This window comes from Ranitomeya variabilis, chromosome 1 (assembly GCF_051348905.1).
Source record: "Ranitomeya variabilis isolate aRanVar5 chromosome 1, aRanVar5.hap1, whole genome shotgun sequence".
In the NCBI taxonomy this organism is placed as follows: domain Eukaryota; kingdom Metazoa; phylum Chordata; class Amphibia; order Anura; family Dendrobatidae; genus Ranitomeya; species Ranitomeya variabilis.
This window is the reverse complement of record NC_135232.1, coordinates 837,097,499-837,111,750: the sequence shown is the minus strand read 5'-3', so window position 1 is coordinate 837,111,750 and position 14,252 is coordinate 837,097,499. Positions and strand designations below refer to the sequence as shown.

General features: G+C 45.1%; 1 protein-coding gene across 8 annotated transcripts in view; it reads left to right on the top strand.

The window, feature by feature from the left end:
- The first annotated feature begins 707 nt into the window (after positions 1–707).
- WDFY3 (WD repeat and FYVE domain containing 3) overlaps positions 708–14,252 on the top strand; it is a 339,686-nt gene continuing 326,141 nt past the window's right edge. For 5 of the 8 annotated variants that reach the window (XM_077275801.1, XM_077275800.1, XM_077275807.1 and 2 more), the window contains exon 1: positions 708–1,113. The gene's annotated coding sequence lies outside the window, so the exon portion shown is untranslated. The remainder of the gene's footprint in view (positions 1,114–14,252) is intronic. The other 3 variants (XM_077275802.1, XM_077275804.1, XM_077275805.1) reach the window with 1 other exon arrangement.

The following is a 14,252-nucleotide window of genomic DNA, read 5'->3' as shown; positions in this document are numbered from 1 at the left end:
CGGTGGATACACCCGAATCCCGTTTTTCTGTTTCAGATGGAAACCTTGACGGAGTCACTGGCGTCTGGCAAAAACGTAATGCGAACTCAGTCTGAGATGTCAAAGTGAACACTGGAACATGGCATCTACTGAGACAGGGGGTGTCCTCTGTTCATAGAGCAATTGGAATAGCAAAGACGCTTGGGGGACCAGAAGTACTCTACTCTGTCAGTAGTGACTGTTGGGGACCCCTGGGGCATGGCGTGACACATTTGGCTACTATTATTAACTGGGGTCACAATTTAGATGTTTACACTGTCCAAGTTGACCTTCTGTTCAGAATGCCAGGAAAGAGAGTCCGACGGCCCCTAATAATTTATATTGGGGGGATATTGAGACTATATCAGGAAAAATAGAGTGGCACGCTGCGACATAAAACAGATTCTGCGACGAGGCTCCTAAATTAGATGGGCACAGGGTGATATTGGTTGTCACCCAGAAATTCCTCCAACTTTAGTGAGCATTACACCATGGCACATTCCAGGATGGGGGATGTTTGGGGGGGCACATCATATTACCATGGAGTACAGTCCAGACTGTGGCATTCCAGCAGCCATTGTGCCCTGACAATGCAACAAAGCCGAGAGGGAAGTGACCATCCATCCTCCTCTGCCAGGCAGTGTCATCACAGCGGAGGGGGAAGGGAGGGACAGACGGAGGGAGAGGGACGGACGGAGGGAGAGGGAAGATCTCCGACTGAGTCAGGAAGAGGGAGGAGGAATAAAGATTAAAAATGGCCACCAGCAGCTGCTGGCAATAGCAACAACTCCGGACTTTCCGGGATAGGCACACTGGCCGGGCAGCACTGATGGAAGGGACTAGGGCAGGAGGCTGGCACTGATCCGCGGGCACACACGGGATCCCGGCAGCCTCACACCCCATTCCTTGCTCTCCTCACCTTGACACTTGGATGATCGCATTGTTTTCTTCGGATCACTATATTGGACCCGGCACCCGTGGATTTACCTAGGAAGGACTCGGTGGCATGAGCCTGCCAGGGGCAGCAGCCGGGGCACTGCACTAGAGGAGGAGGGATACCATCGGCGGCTCCATCCTGTGCCAGCCTGCACCCAGGTGAGTGGACGTGCCATGATGAGGGCTGCCATCCCTGGAGCCCTAGGCCTGGCACTGGCTGGTGATGACTGCATCTTGTGGCCTCTGCAGAGCTGGGAGCTGCTTGTGTGCTTTGTGCATGAGCCATGGGTTAGTCCTGGCACATAAGGGGTTATTACATCTATACTGGGTGGCATCGCCCCACTGCTGAGTATAACGTGCCCACTACTCCGATGACCCAGCATTGTCACTAATAAGAGGGTTTGATGCAGAGCATTTCCCCATCACATCTGATCTGTCTGGATGTACAGAAATGACCACCCAATGGTGCCAGTTATTACAGCACGGATGGGGTGGGGAAGCGGGCACACACTCATGTCTGTACAGTGCTGGGCTCCACTTGTGTACCAGAGAGCTCAGGATGAACAATGCAGTTGGCTCTAGCTGGTCTCAGTCTTCTGATCTGAGCACAACGAATCGCCCACCTAGCATAGACTGGCAGCGGGAACCCTATTACATTGCCGGATGGCATCATTGGTATGTGGCCCCATGGATATGGAGGAATGTCATGGCGCGGAGAGATTGTGCCTTGTTCTCTATTTATTCTTTTGTAACTTCTGCCTGATCCGTGTCGTGGGATTTATTCATCTCTCCATATTTCTTTATTCCTTGTTTTTAATGTAAGCAATAATGAGCAGACTGAACGTAACTGACTACTGGGCATTAATATAGCGCCAACCTAGTGTAGAGCGCAGTCCTGAGAATGGGCTCTAAAGGGGAGGCTGCAGCCTGTAGGTCATACGATGGGAGGAGACCCCCTCGGACCTGTCAGAGTATATGCTATATATGTAATGCATTAGTAATGTGCAGCCATTTGCCGTCTGCATAGAAGCCTGGCTGGATGCCACCGAGCTGTCATTAGAGGGTATTGTCTTGGCCGCTCTCCCTCCTGTAAAATCTGCTGAGGTGTATTGATTGTGTGGAGTGGATGGGTCATGTGATGCTGCGAGTTCCTGCCAGGTCCGTTAGGCTTTTTTTCCCAATCTAATACAATCTGTCATAGGACCACATGGTAGAGATCTGTCAGGCCTATATGATGCCTGCCTTCTGCAGACATTGTGCCGGAAGGGTCTTCTGGCCACATCTGACCCTGATTTATAACATTCTACTAGGAATCTATAAGGGAATGGCCCAAATTACAATATGTAATGGGACTGATGCAGCTAAGGAATCGGGTGAGAAGTCCACGTTGTCAGCAGATCCGTTATTTGGCGCGGCTGTTTTCTGCCATCCTGTGTCCTGGAGTCCATGTCTGACAGATCTGCCTCTCAACATGGTCGTCCTGCTGAAGACCTCATTCAGATGTACGTTTCTTGTACTTCTTCTGTCCTTCATGATCAGGGATAGGTCTTGTACCTGTTGTAGTTTAGGGGGCTGTTCACATGTCTATGGATCGAGTTGTCCGCAATACTCTGACATGTCTAATATTGATAGGAGTCACAGAACAAACTCACCGACGCAAGTCTATAGATCCATGAAAAAATAAGGCAGCACTCTGATGCCATCTGTGTGCTGTCTGGTTGTCACTGACTGTTAGACGCTTGAGAAACCTCCATCAGTTTTGTTCTGCATGAGAAAAACCGATGAAACTGTGCTAAAAAACTGACCAGTTTTGTTTTGCATATAAGAAAACTCGCTAGCATTTGTATGAACTCTAAGATTGGATATACAACATCGAAAGCAGATGAAGGAGTTGTCCGACCCAAGGGTACAAGTCTACAGTCACTCTATGACTGCCACCCTATGACTGCTGGTCATCTGCAAAGTATGTGATTTGCATACTGTGGCCACATCGCCACTAGACTGGCTGGCTTTGCTCAATACACTTTCATCAGTGAGGCCGCGCACATCTAGTTGGCACGTGACCGCATCTAGGCAAATCACATCCTTGTGGTCACTCATCCGCTGCTCTTGATGCATGCACCAGAGATAAAGCGCTGCACGTCATGTGAGGATCCACAAGTCTGCAGTCACACAGTGACCGATGGCCGGACAACCCCTTTAAGGCTCCTTCAGACGTCCGTACAAATAGGTCTGAGAGAGACTCGCAATGCACAGACTGTCCGGTCTGCCAGGTGGCAGCCATTTCTCCCACTTCCTCTATACACATGTATGCTAAACTCGGCCAAACCTGCATGTGTTCTTAGTGGGCCAAGGGGGAATAGAGCCACCCCCGGAGGATCAGGCATGTTACATTTCATCTATGCCAAACTCTTCTTTGCTTCTACCATTGGGGGATCTTTGAGATTTGGACACCCCTTACACGTTAGCTGACGAGTTCGGCTGATATTCGTCTCGTGTGCGTCCACCGTAATGGAGCATTTAATAATATATATTTTTAGGGAAGTGTAATCCTCTGTTCACACATACGTCATGGTTTCCATTACATGTAGAAACCACGAGACTGTGCTGGATCCGTTACTTTTACAGGAAATACAAATGTGCAGGGAAAAATCATGTGGCCAACTACGAAACTATCCGAGACCTCCACACGGCATGATGGATGTATATGAGAATCGCTCTATGCCCAGCCTTCTGCTTGGGGCCCATCAGCCAAGTGCTGCAAGTTGTCCTCAAGGTGGAGGTAATGGTGTTCCCTTAGGCTACTTTCACACTAGCGTCGTGCACTGCACGTCGCTATGCGACGTTGCAGCGCATCAACGCTAGCGTTGAAAGCGCCGCACGACGGGGGCAGCGGATGCAGTTTTACATCGCATCCGCTGCCCCATTGTGATGTGCGGGGGTGGAGTTCCGGCCGCGCATGCGCGGCTGGAAAAGACGCTCACGACGCACAAAAAAAGTTACATGTAACGTTTTTTTGGTCCGACACAACGCAACCGTCGCACGACGGTTGCGACGTGTGGCAATGCGTCGCACTGCGTCGCTAATACACGTCTATGGAGAAAAAACGCATCCTGCAAGCACTTTTGCAGGATGCGTTTTTTCTCCAGAACGACGCATAGGGACGTGCAGTGCACAACGCTAGTGTGAAAGTAGCCTTACAGAGCAGACTGACATGTTTGTGCCAGGATATTCGCTAAGGAGAGGAAGGAAAACTCTAGTGGTTTGTGCCAATTTGTCCCTTTCTGCCACTAGTGACATTGTGTAATCTTAGGTTTCATGTAAAATAACAGTCTGTGAGACATTACATAGGACGGATATTATTGTAAGGTACAGTCGTATCTATGCATACAACCCCTGGCACAAACTATGGAATCACCGGCCTTGGAGGATGTTCATTCAGTTGTTTAATTTTGTAGAAAAAAAGCATATCACAGACATAGCACAAAACTACAGTCATTCAAATGGCAACTTTCTGGCTTTAAGAAACACAAAAAGAAATCAAGAACAAAAATGTGGTAGTCAGTAATGGTTACTTTTTTTTAACCAACCATTACTGACTACCACATTTTTTGTTCTTGATTTCTTTTAGTGTTTCTTAAAGCCAGAAAGTTGCCATTTGAAATGACTTTAGTTTTGTGCCATGTCTGTGATCTGCTCTTTTTCTACAAAATTAAACAACTGAATGAACATCCTCCAAGGCCAGTGATTCCATAATTTTTGCCAGGAGTTGTATAATGAGAAACAAGAAAATGTGAATTCCAACATTATTGCACTCTTACCAGGGATGTAGTTATTGTGAGCGCAGAAGTAGCTGTCACATTTGGCTTTGGCAATAGTTTTGCTGTAAAATAGAAAGTATACAGCCCTCTGTATAGGAAAGAACAATCTTTTTTTTTTTTTTTTTTTTTTTACAGGTAAATAAATCGCATAGGCCAAAAGAAGCCACTGTTGGCCTCCATCTTGTAAATGGAGGTTTATTGTAAATTCTACTCCGGATACAGCTCCCAGTGTATACTATAGGCTAAGGCTGCCGTCACACTAGCAGTATTTGGTCTGTATTTACCTCAGTATTTGTAAGCCAAAACCAGGAGTGGGTTATAAATGCAGAAATGGTGCATATGTTTCTATTAGGGCTCATTTCCACATGCGAGGCACACGTCCGTATCTCGCATGTGGAAACCAAGCTGTGGAGCCGGCACTCAGGAGCGGAGCGTGCGGCCGCATAGGAACACATGGAGCCGCACGCTCCGCTCCTGAGTGCCGGCGCCAGAGCTTGATTTCCACATGCGAGATACGGACGTGTGACTCGCATGTGGAAATGAGCCCTTATACTTTTCCTCTAATTGTTCCACTCCTGGTTTTGGCTTACAAATACTGAGGTAAAATACTGACCACATACTGCTAGTGTGACGGCAGCCTAAGTGTGTAAATCCAGTGTGCGCTCCGCTTTAGGCAGGATTCTTTCAGCCATCTTTTGTGGTCTGAGCAGAGACTGCGATGTGCGGACCTGCTGCGGCTCTCCTGCCCTGAACTCAACTGCTTTATATATTGCAATGAAGCTATCAGTTTGGGTCCATACATCACTGTCTGTGCGCAAACCCTGAAATATGGATGTCTGAAGCCGGCTTAAGACGATAAGTAAACACGTAACCATCCAGGACTATATATTTGCGGTGCATGGCTGTGGGCTTTTATTGACTGCACAGTTGTAACTTTATGGCACAGTATTAAAGGTGATGTCCACTTTCAGTAAAGTAGTCCCCATAGTGTGTGTAAAGTACATCACTATCTCATCATGTACTCGCCCTCCTTGGGGCCAGCACCGGTTTCCCACGTCTGCTCCGGTCCCGGTATTGTGACTAGAGTGGAGACGTCACATCAGCAGCACACCTCGCCGCTGCAGCCACTCGCTGAGGTTTACTGTATGTGACATTGAGCTCAGCGGCTTTTTCATTGGGCTCAGTGGCGCGTGTTATTTTATGTACTTTCCACACTTTGGGGACCACTTTAGGGCTGTCCCACACGTCCAGATAATTCCGGTACAGGAAAAAATCAGTACCGGAGTTATCCGTGTCCATGTGCCCGTGAGCTCACGTAGGCCATACGTGCGGCACACGTGTGCCGCCCGTGTGCCGAGTGGGTACCACACGGAGCGTGTGGTACCCACGCGTGTGGTACACTGCATCGTGCTGAAGCCGCGATTCATATCTTCTGTGCAGCAGCGTTTGCTGCATAGAAGATATGAATAATAGTGTTTAAAAGAAAGATCTATCTGTCCGCCGCCCTCCCACCCCCTGTGCGCCCCCCCGCTGTTCTGAAAATACTCACCCGCTTCCCTCGTTGGCTGTCGATGCTTCCTGTGCTGGCCGGCCCTTCTACTGTATGCGGTCACGTGGGGCCGCTCATTTACAGTCATGAATAGGCGGCTCCACCCCTATGGGAGGTGGAGCCACATATTCATGACTCTAATCGGCGGCCCCACGTGACCGCATACAGTAGAAGGGCCGGCCAGCACAGGAAGCATTAAAGGAAAACTACTGAAAAATGATGTTCCACATTATTAAGCAGGTCACAGTTTTCAAGTAACATGGGAAAGAAAAAGGATCTCTCTGCTGCTGAAAAGCATCAAATAGTGCAATGCCTTGGTGAAGGGATGAAAACATTAGAAATTTTCCAAAAACATAAGCGTGATCATCGTACTGTTAAGAGATTTGTGGCTGTATCTGAGCACAAATGTGTTTGTGCTGATAAAGGCATAATGAGGAAGATTTCTGCCAGGCAAGTTCATCGGATTAAGAGAGCAGCTTCTAAAAAGCCATTACAAAGCAGCAAACAGATATTTGAAGCTGCTGGTGCCTCTGGAGTCCCTCGAACCTCAAGGTGTATGCTCCTTCAAAGGCTTGCTGTGGTGCATAAACCTACTATTCCGCCACCCTTAAACAGTGTTCACAAGCAGAAATGGTTGTATTGGGCCCACACATACATGAAGACTAATTTCCAAACAGTCTTGTTTACTGATAAGTGTTGAGCAACCCTGGATGGTCCAGATGGATGGAGTAGTGGATGGTTGGTGGATGGCCACCATGTCCCAACAAGGCTGCAACGTCAGCGAGGAGGTGGAGGAGTCATGTTTTGGGCCAGAATCATGGGAAAAACCTGGTAAGGCCCTTTAAGGTTCCTGAAGGTGTGAAAATGACCTCTGCAAAGTATATAGAGTTTCTGACTGACAACTTTCTTCTATGGTCTAAAAAGCAGAAATGTGCCTTCAGGAGCAAAATCATCTTCATGCTGACAATGCCCCATCTCATGCTGCAGAGAATACCTCTGAGTCATTGGCTGCTATGGGCATAAAAGGAGATAGTCATGGTGTGGCCACCATCTTCCCCTGACCTCAACCCTATAGAGAACCTTTGGAGTATCATCAAGCAAAAGATCTATGAGGGTGGGAGGCAGTTCATATCCAAACAGCAGCTCTGGGGGGCTATTCCGACTTCATGCAAAGAAATACAAGCAGACACTCTCCAAAAACTCACAAGTTCAATGGATGCAAGAATTGTGAAGGTGATGTCAAAGAAGGGTTCCTATGTTAACATGTAACTTGGCCTGTTAGGATGTTTTGGCGTTAAATAGCTTTTTTGTTCAGTGAATGTGACCTCCTAATGCTGCAAATTCCACAAATGAGCATTTTCAGTTATTTAAAACATATCAAATGTTTAGAAATTCTACTGTGCCTAATAATTTGGAACAGTGCATTTAGAGTTTTTATTCATTTTGGAGATTATACTGTTATCATTGGGAGGTTTCTTCAATAAAATTCGATGTATAATCTAACGGGTGATGACTTTTATTAGACTGACTGTCATTTGCACTGACCATTTAGGAAAATCTGATAAAAATGTAATTTGCATAATAATTTTGAACATAGTGTAAAAAAATTGTCCGTTTCATCGAGGAAATTCAGACTTTTTTATTTTTTTCACTTGTCATCAGTATACAATCTGTTTTTACACAGCAGCTATTCATTTTCTAAAAGACCATTAAGGCTATGTGCACACGTTGCAGAAGTGCTGCGGAAATTTCCACGGCAATTCTGCAACTCCCTGCCGTGGGAAATTGGCATGCGTTTTCCCGCTAAACACTAGCGTTTTGCAAGCGTAATTAGCTTGCAGAATGCTAGCGTTTTCCAAGCGATCTGTAGCATCGCTTGGAAAACTGACAGGTTCGTCATACATAGTGTTTGACAAGTGTGACCAACTTTTTACTATTGATGTTGCCTATGCAGCATCAATAGTAAAAAGATATAATGTTAAAAATAATAATTTAAAAAAATATATGCATTGTGATATTCTCACCTTCCGGCGGTTCCCGCTCCTCGCGATGCTCCCGTTCCCAGTGATGCCTTGCTGCAATGACCCCAGATGACGTAGCTTCACACGAGACCGCTACATCATCACAGGTCATTGCCGTGAGACATTACTGGGAACGGGAGCATCACAAGGAGCGGGAAGGCTGCGGGGACCATCGGAAGGTGAGAATATCACAATCTATTTTATTTTTTTACAATTCTATGGTTCCTAGGGCCTTTAGGAGAGTCTCCTCTCCTCCACCCTGGGTACCAACCGCACATGATCCGCTTACTTCCTGCATGGTGGGCATAGCCACATGCGGAAAGTAAGCGGATCAATGCATTCCTAGATGTGCGGAATCCCCGCGATTCCGCACAAAGAATGAACATGCTGCGTTTTTTTTCCGGAATGCGATTCCGCTGCGGGAAAAAACGCAGCATGTGCACAAAAAATGCGGAATGCATTAAAAATGAGGGGATACTTATGGAAGTGGTTTTTTAGCTTTTTTTTTTTTCCAGCGGAAAACGCTAAAAAACGCTACAAATCCTGAACGTGTGCACATAGCCTTACAGTTTTGCATGTTAAAAGGATTGCAATATGTTCGTAAAAATATAGTTTATTTTTTGCACCGCCATAGACTAGAATGGGTAAGTCTCCTCCAACACACGGAAGAAGTTACCTTTTGTTTTTTTTCACACACAGATTCAGTCAGTGAAAAAAAATAAAAATGGTTCGATTGCATTGCCCTATTGAATAACATTGGTTCGTTCCCAGACAGCACTTGGACCAAAAGTTACGCTCGTGTGAACCGGCCCTGAGTTTTTGGAGCAGAAACTCTCCAATCAAATCTTGTGTGTTTTTCTGCTCCTGGTGGATATTGGAGAGTTTTTGCTGTAAAAGCTTGATGTGAACGCACCTGAAGACCTGGACATTAGGGGGTTAAGAACTGGAAGGGTTGGCAGCCCTGATATTCACTTCTCGATCAGACTGATACATGCTGTTTGCTGTCGAGTTTATGACTGTTTATGTTCAGTTTATATCGGCCATTAGGTGGTGTACTTTGTAGTAGAAACATGCGCCACAATTTTGATCCATTTTGCGGCACACAGTGTTGTACATTAGGCCATGCCCCCTTAGTCAGGAAACTGGTAAAACGCATCAAAAATATAAAATTAATATGATGTAAGTCATGAAGCTCAGAATTACTGAAATTTGCCTCAATTCACTAACAGAATAAGCTTGATTAAATATGCCCCAACATCTCTTTAAAGGCAATCTGTCAGCAGGTTTTTACATTGTAATCTGATCACCATAATGTATTGGCAAAAAAACAGATTCCAGCGATGTCTCACTTATTAGGGTACCGTCACACAGTGGCATTTTCATCGCTACGACGGTACGATCCGTGACGTTCCAGCGATATCCATACGATATCGCTGTGTCAGACACGCAGCAGCGATCAGGGACCCTGCTGAGAATCGTACGTCGTAGCAGATCGTTTGAAACTTTGTTTCGTCGCTGGATCTCCCGCTGTCACACACAACGATCCAGCGATGACAGCGGGAGTGGGAAGAGAGTGGCCAAGTGCCAGAATAGGCGCATATTCCAGATGTGCCTTTTCTGGGGTGGCTGGGGGCAGATGTTTGTAGCCAGGGGGGGCCAATAACCATGGACCCTCTCCTGGCTATTAATATCTGCCCTCAGTCACTGGCTTTACCACTCTGGTGGAGAAAATTGCGCGGGAGCCCACGCCAATTTTTTCCGCCATTTAACCCTTTATTTTAGCAGCTACAGCGCCCAAATTTTGCACATACACACTACTAACATTAGTAGTGTGGAATATGCAAAAAAAAGGGGATATGAGATGGTTTACTGTATGTAAACCATGTCTCATATCCTGTCGGGTTTGTGCAGGAGAAATGAAAAGCCGGCAATTGAATTACCGGCTTTTCACATATATCGTGCTGAATTAAATATAAATACAGAATATATATATATATATGTGTGTCTCAATGATAGAGATATATATATATATATGTTTTCCCGAACATTTGAGCACATAAATCCATTAGATGTCAGTTTTGCAAGCCTGTGAGAAAATCTCGCAGCACGGATGCCATACGGATTACATACGGAGGATGCCATGCGCAAAATATGCTGCCACACCCTGCCTACGGATGACATACGGATCACTATTTTGGGGACTTTTCTGCGTATTACGGCCGTTAAAAAACGGACCGTATTTACATACGCTGAGTATGAGGCCGGCCTAAGCCAAAACCAGGAGTGGGTGATAAATTCAGAAGTGGTGACGTGTTTCTATTATTCTTTTACTCTGATTTGTCCCACTGCTGGTTCTGACTTAGAAATACTGATGTAATATACTGACCAAATACTGCTAGTGTGACGGCAGACTAACCCTTTTTTGTGGCTTACTGATTTTTACATATACCTAAAAATCCGTTTAATAACTGGACTTGAGATATGCAATTTTAATGGGTGACTAGTTGTGGGGGTGTAGTTTTCCCCAGACTAACCGACCCACTAATCGTGTTATCACATCCACAGTAAGTGATATGATGGAAGATCGGCATCGCCACCGGTTCTTTGAAGATCATTTGTTGTTGGATTTCACTCAGATAAATTGTTTCAGTTGTTGTTGTACATGTTGTGTATGCCTACTTTGGGTGCACCTCAGTATTATGGGCTTACCTGGAGAAGTGGATTCTCTAAGCTGTAGGTCAGGATAAGAAACCTGGACCAAAGACGATGGAATAGCGGAGCGGGATGGCACATGTCCTAGTGAGGAATAGGACAATATGGCATGTAAAACTTCAGGCAGACAAGCGGAGCAGGAAACGCTGTAAGTTTTGGAGCCAGGAATGTGGACTTAATCTAGTAGATCAATAGTCTACAGGAGACAGATGGTTAAAGGCAGAGAAGTATGCAATCAGCAGAAGGTTGATTAACCACCAGACAGCAGTGATGCACAGCTCCAGCGGATACTTGCTTGCAGTAAAGATTACACACTATTGTCTGCATAGCAGCAGTATTGGCAGAGAATAGTTTATTACTGCTTACAGCAGATGAATGGTTAACAGCAGGTCTGAGCTCGGAATTAATTGCAGATGGTGATAAAAAAAGCTGAAGCTCACTGAAGAGCTTATTAGCTAGCTGAGTGAAGTGGATGGTGAGCCAAACTCCTAAAGGTACACCTGGTAACCGAATTCTATGCTTCCCGAATACTCGGCACATGGCTCTGAGATGGCCTTAAATGGCCTTAGATGGTGAATTCGGAGGTGGTTGTCTGGTGGTCACAGTATCCTGGTAGTCACAAAGGAAACTAGCCCTATACATACTGAGTCAGGACAGGTGAGTAACCCTTAGAAGCCATCTTTACATTGTTCGTGGTCCAGTCATGATGTACTTCCATGAGCATCAATAAAAATTTTCTGAAATTCTAAAGTTTGCTGTATAGACTTACTTTATACAAGTCTTATGACAAGTTGGGGAATGAATGAGCTTGTCTTAAATGTTGGGGTCAGATTTCCTAGCAAGTCCCTATGGAATGAAGTTGCAGCGGAAGAGTTTTACAAGGAAGGCTTACGGTAAATATCTGGTCGCATGGCCTCTAGGGTAATGTTGTGTACCACACATGAGAACAAACATTCACACTCCTTTCATTTTTCTTCTTGTAAGAAGTGAACGTCATGCAGTGGTTTAGTAAATGGTGTATCCTCAAGGGTCAATTTCATGTTTTATACGGTATATACTGCATTCTGCATATTGAAATCTTTATTAAGGGGATATGTCATCAGAAAATGACCTCCTGTATAAACCTGTCTTTCGTTACATACATACACAGTGCATTGTGTTCCCAATAGAAAGTACTTTCCTCGGGAGAGGTTTTTCCTATTGTGATACGTATTTTGATGTGCACAATTTCTCATCAGTGCCTTAGCTTTATAACTGGACTACAAATCTCTATAATAAAACGTGGACCAGTGCTATGGATTTAGTGTTCTATCCTGTCCTACAATGGCTATTGATTTACAGCATAACCCTTTAACAGCAGTCTGTCTGATTAGGATCCTCGCCATTATACCACATACATACTGCTACAGTATAGTTATAAAAATAAGTTAAAGGGGCTATCCAGGTTTGGTCAAGATTCTGTCAGTGTGGCCCATCTAGAATTGTCAATCTCTGACCACTCTTCGTTGTAATAGCGCTCTAAATCTGTCAGATTGGAAGGGCATCTCCTGTGTACAGCGCCCTTTTCAGGTCAACACATAGATTTTTCAGTTGGATTCAGTTCTTGGCCCTAGCTGAACTTTTCCAATACTTCAATCTTCTTCTGGCGAAGCCATTCTTTTGTTGACTTGTCGTACTGAAAGGTAACATTCCTCCATCTTCAGCTTTTTAAGCAGAAGCTTGAAGATTTTGATGCACAATTAACTTATATATTTGTGACTCTTCATAATTCCTGTACCTTGACTAAAGCCCTTGCCAGAAAAACAGCCCCAAAACGCAATTCTTTAAACCTACACCATGCTTCACTGTAGGCATGGTGTTCTTTTGGTGAATGGGCGGTGTTTATGGCCAAAATGTGCCATGGTCTGATGAGACCAAAATTGGAACATTTTCCCACTTGCTTTTGGCAGACATGATGTAGGTTTTGGGAAAACATAGCCAAGGTTTTATATTTTAAAAGTAAAGGATCCTGTCTTTCCATCCTACACCACAGGACAGACTTATTAAGGATTCCTGGAGATTATCACATACAGTACACAACCAGTACTCATAGTTTTTGAGGGATATTAATTTCTAGGTAATGTCACTGTTGTGTTAAGCTATTTCTTGATGACTGTTTTCAACAGTATGTGTAAAGCTTTGGACTTTTTTTTCTTTTGTACCCTTCTCCTGACTGATAACTTTCAGCATTGAGATCCCTTTGTTGTGTTGTAAGCTGTTTGCAGACTTAGCCTTTTGCTGTAGAATGCAACGAAGAATGTCAGGAAAATCCTGCTAAAATAGCTAAGCTTTTCATGGGGTTAATCAGACTTGCTTTAAATGATGGACTGACTACTATGTAACAAGAGCTTAAAGGGAACCTGTCAGCAGGATTGTTCTGAGTAACCTACGGACAGTGTCAGGTTGGCACCCTTAGGCCGGTGTCACACTTGCGTGTGCAGTGCAAGAAACTCGCGCATCAATACCCGGCCGGTTCGGACCGGAGCGTTCAGCCGCATAGAAATAAATGCAGCCACACACTCCGCTCTCGAGTGCCAGCGGGGCGGCAGTGCCGGGTATTGATACAAGAGACTTGCCCTGTACACGCAAGTGTGACCCCGGCCTTATACTGATGATACCTGGGTTGATGAAATCCGTCTTTTGGTTGCTGTTTAATCTTTATTTTCAGTTAAAGAAAAAATAATTTCCTCCTCCAAGATAGCGTTGTCATTTTTTTCAGGATAACCTCAACCATAATAATAGGGTCGGCTGCACTTCCCTGCACAGCTGACTGTCCGCAAGGCCTTCTCTGTAGGTAAAAATTACAAGAGGAGTCCACACTGCGGCTGCAGGTCGGCCGAGAGACCTCCTCCCTAGTATCCTAAGTGATGGCATAGCTGAGAAATAGTCCACACTTTATCAGAGGGGAATTTCTCTTTAAATCTTATGTCTTTGGCTCATGTAGGGAAAGGTTGACTTGTACGCTTTACGTATAGTAGATAGTGGTGCAGATTTGTAAATTGGATTTCCATATTTCTCAACCAATACAATTCTGAATCTGGCACATACTGCATGGATAAGAGAAATGACCCCCATAATCCACACGTGCTTTTGAATGTTATTCTCGGTCACTTTCTCATAAGATATTCACGGCCTGTGAACGTCTATTGTCTAACT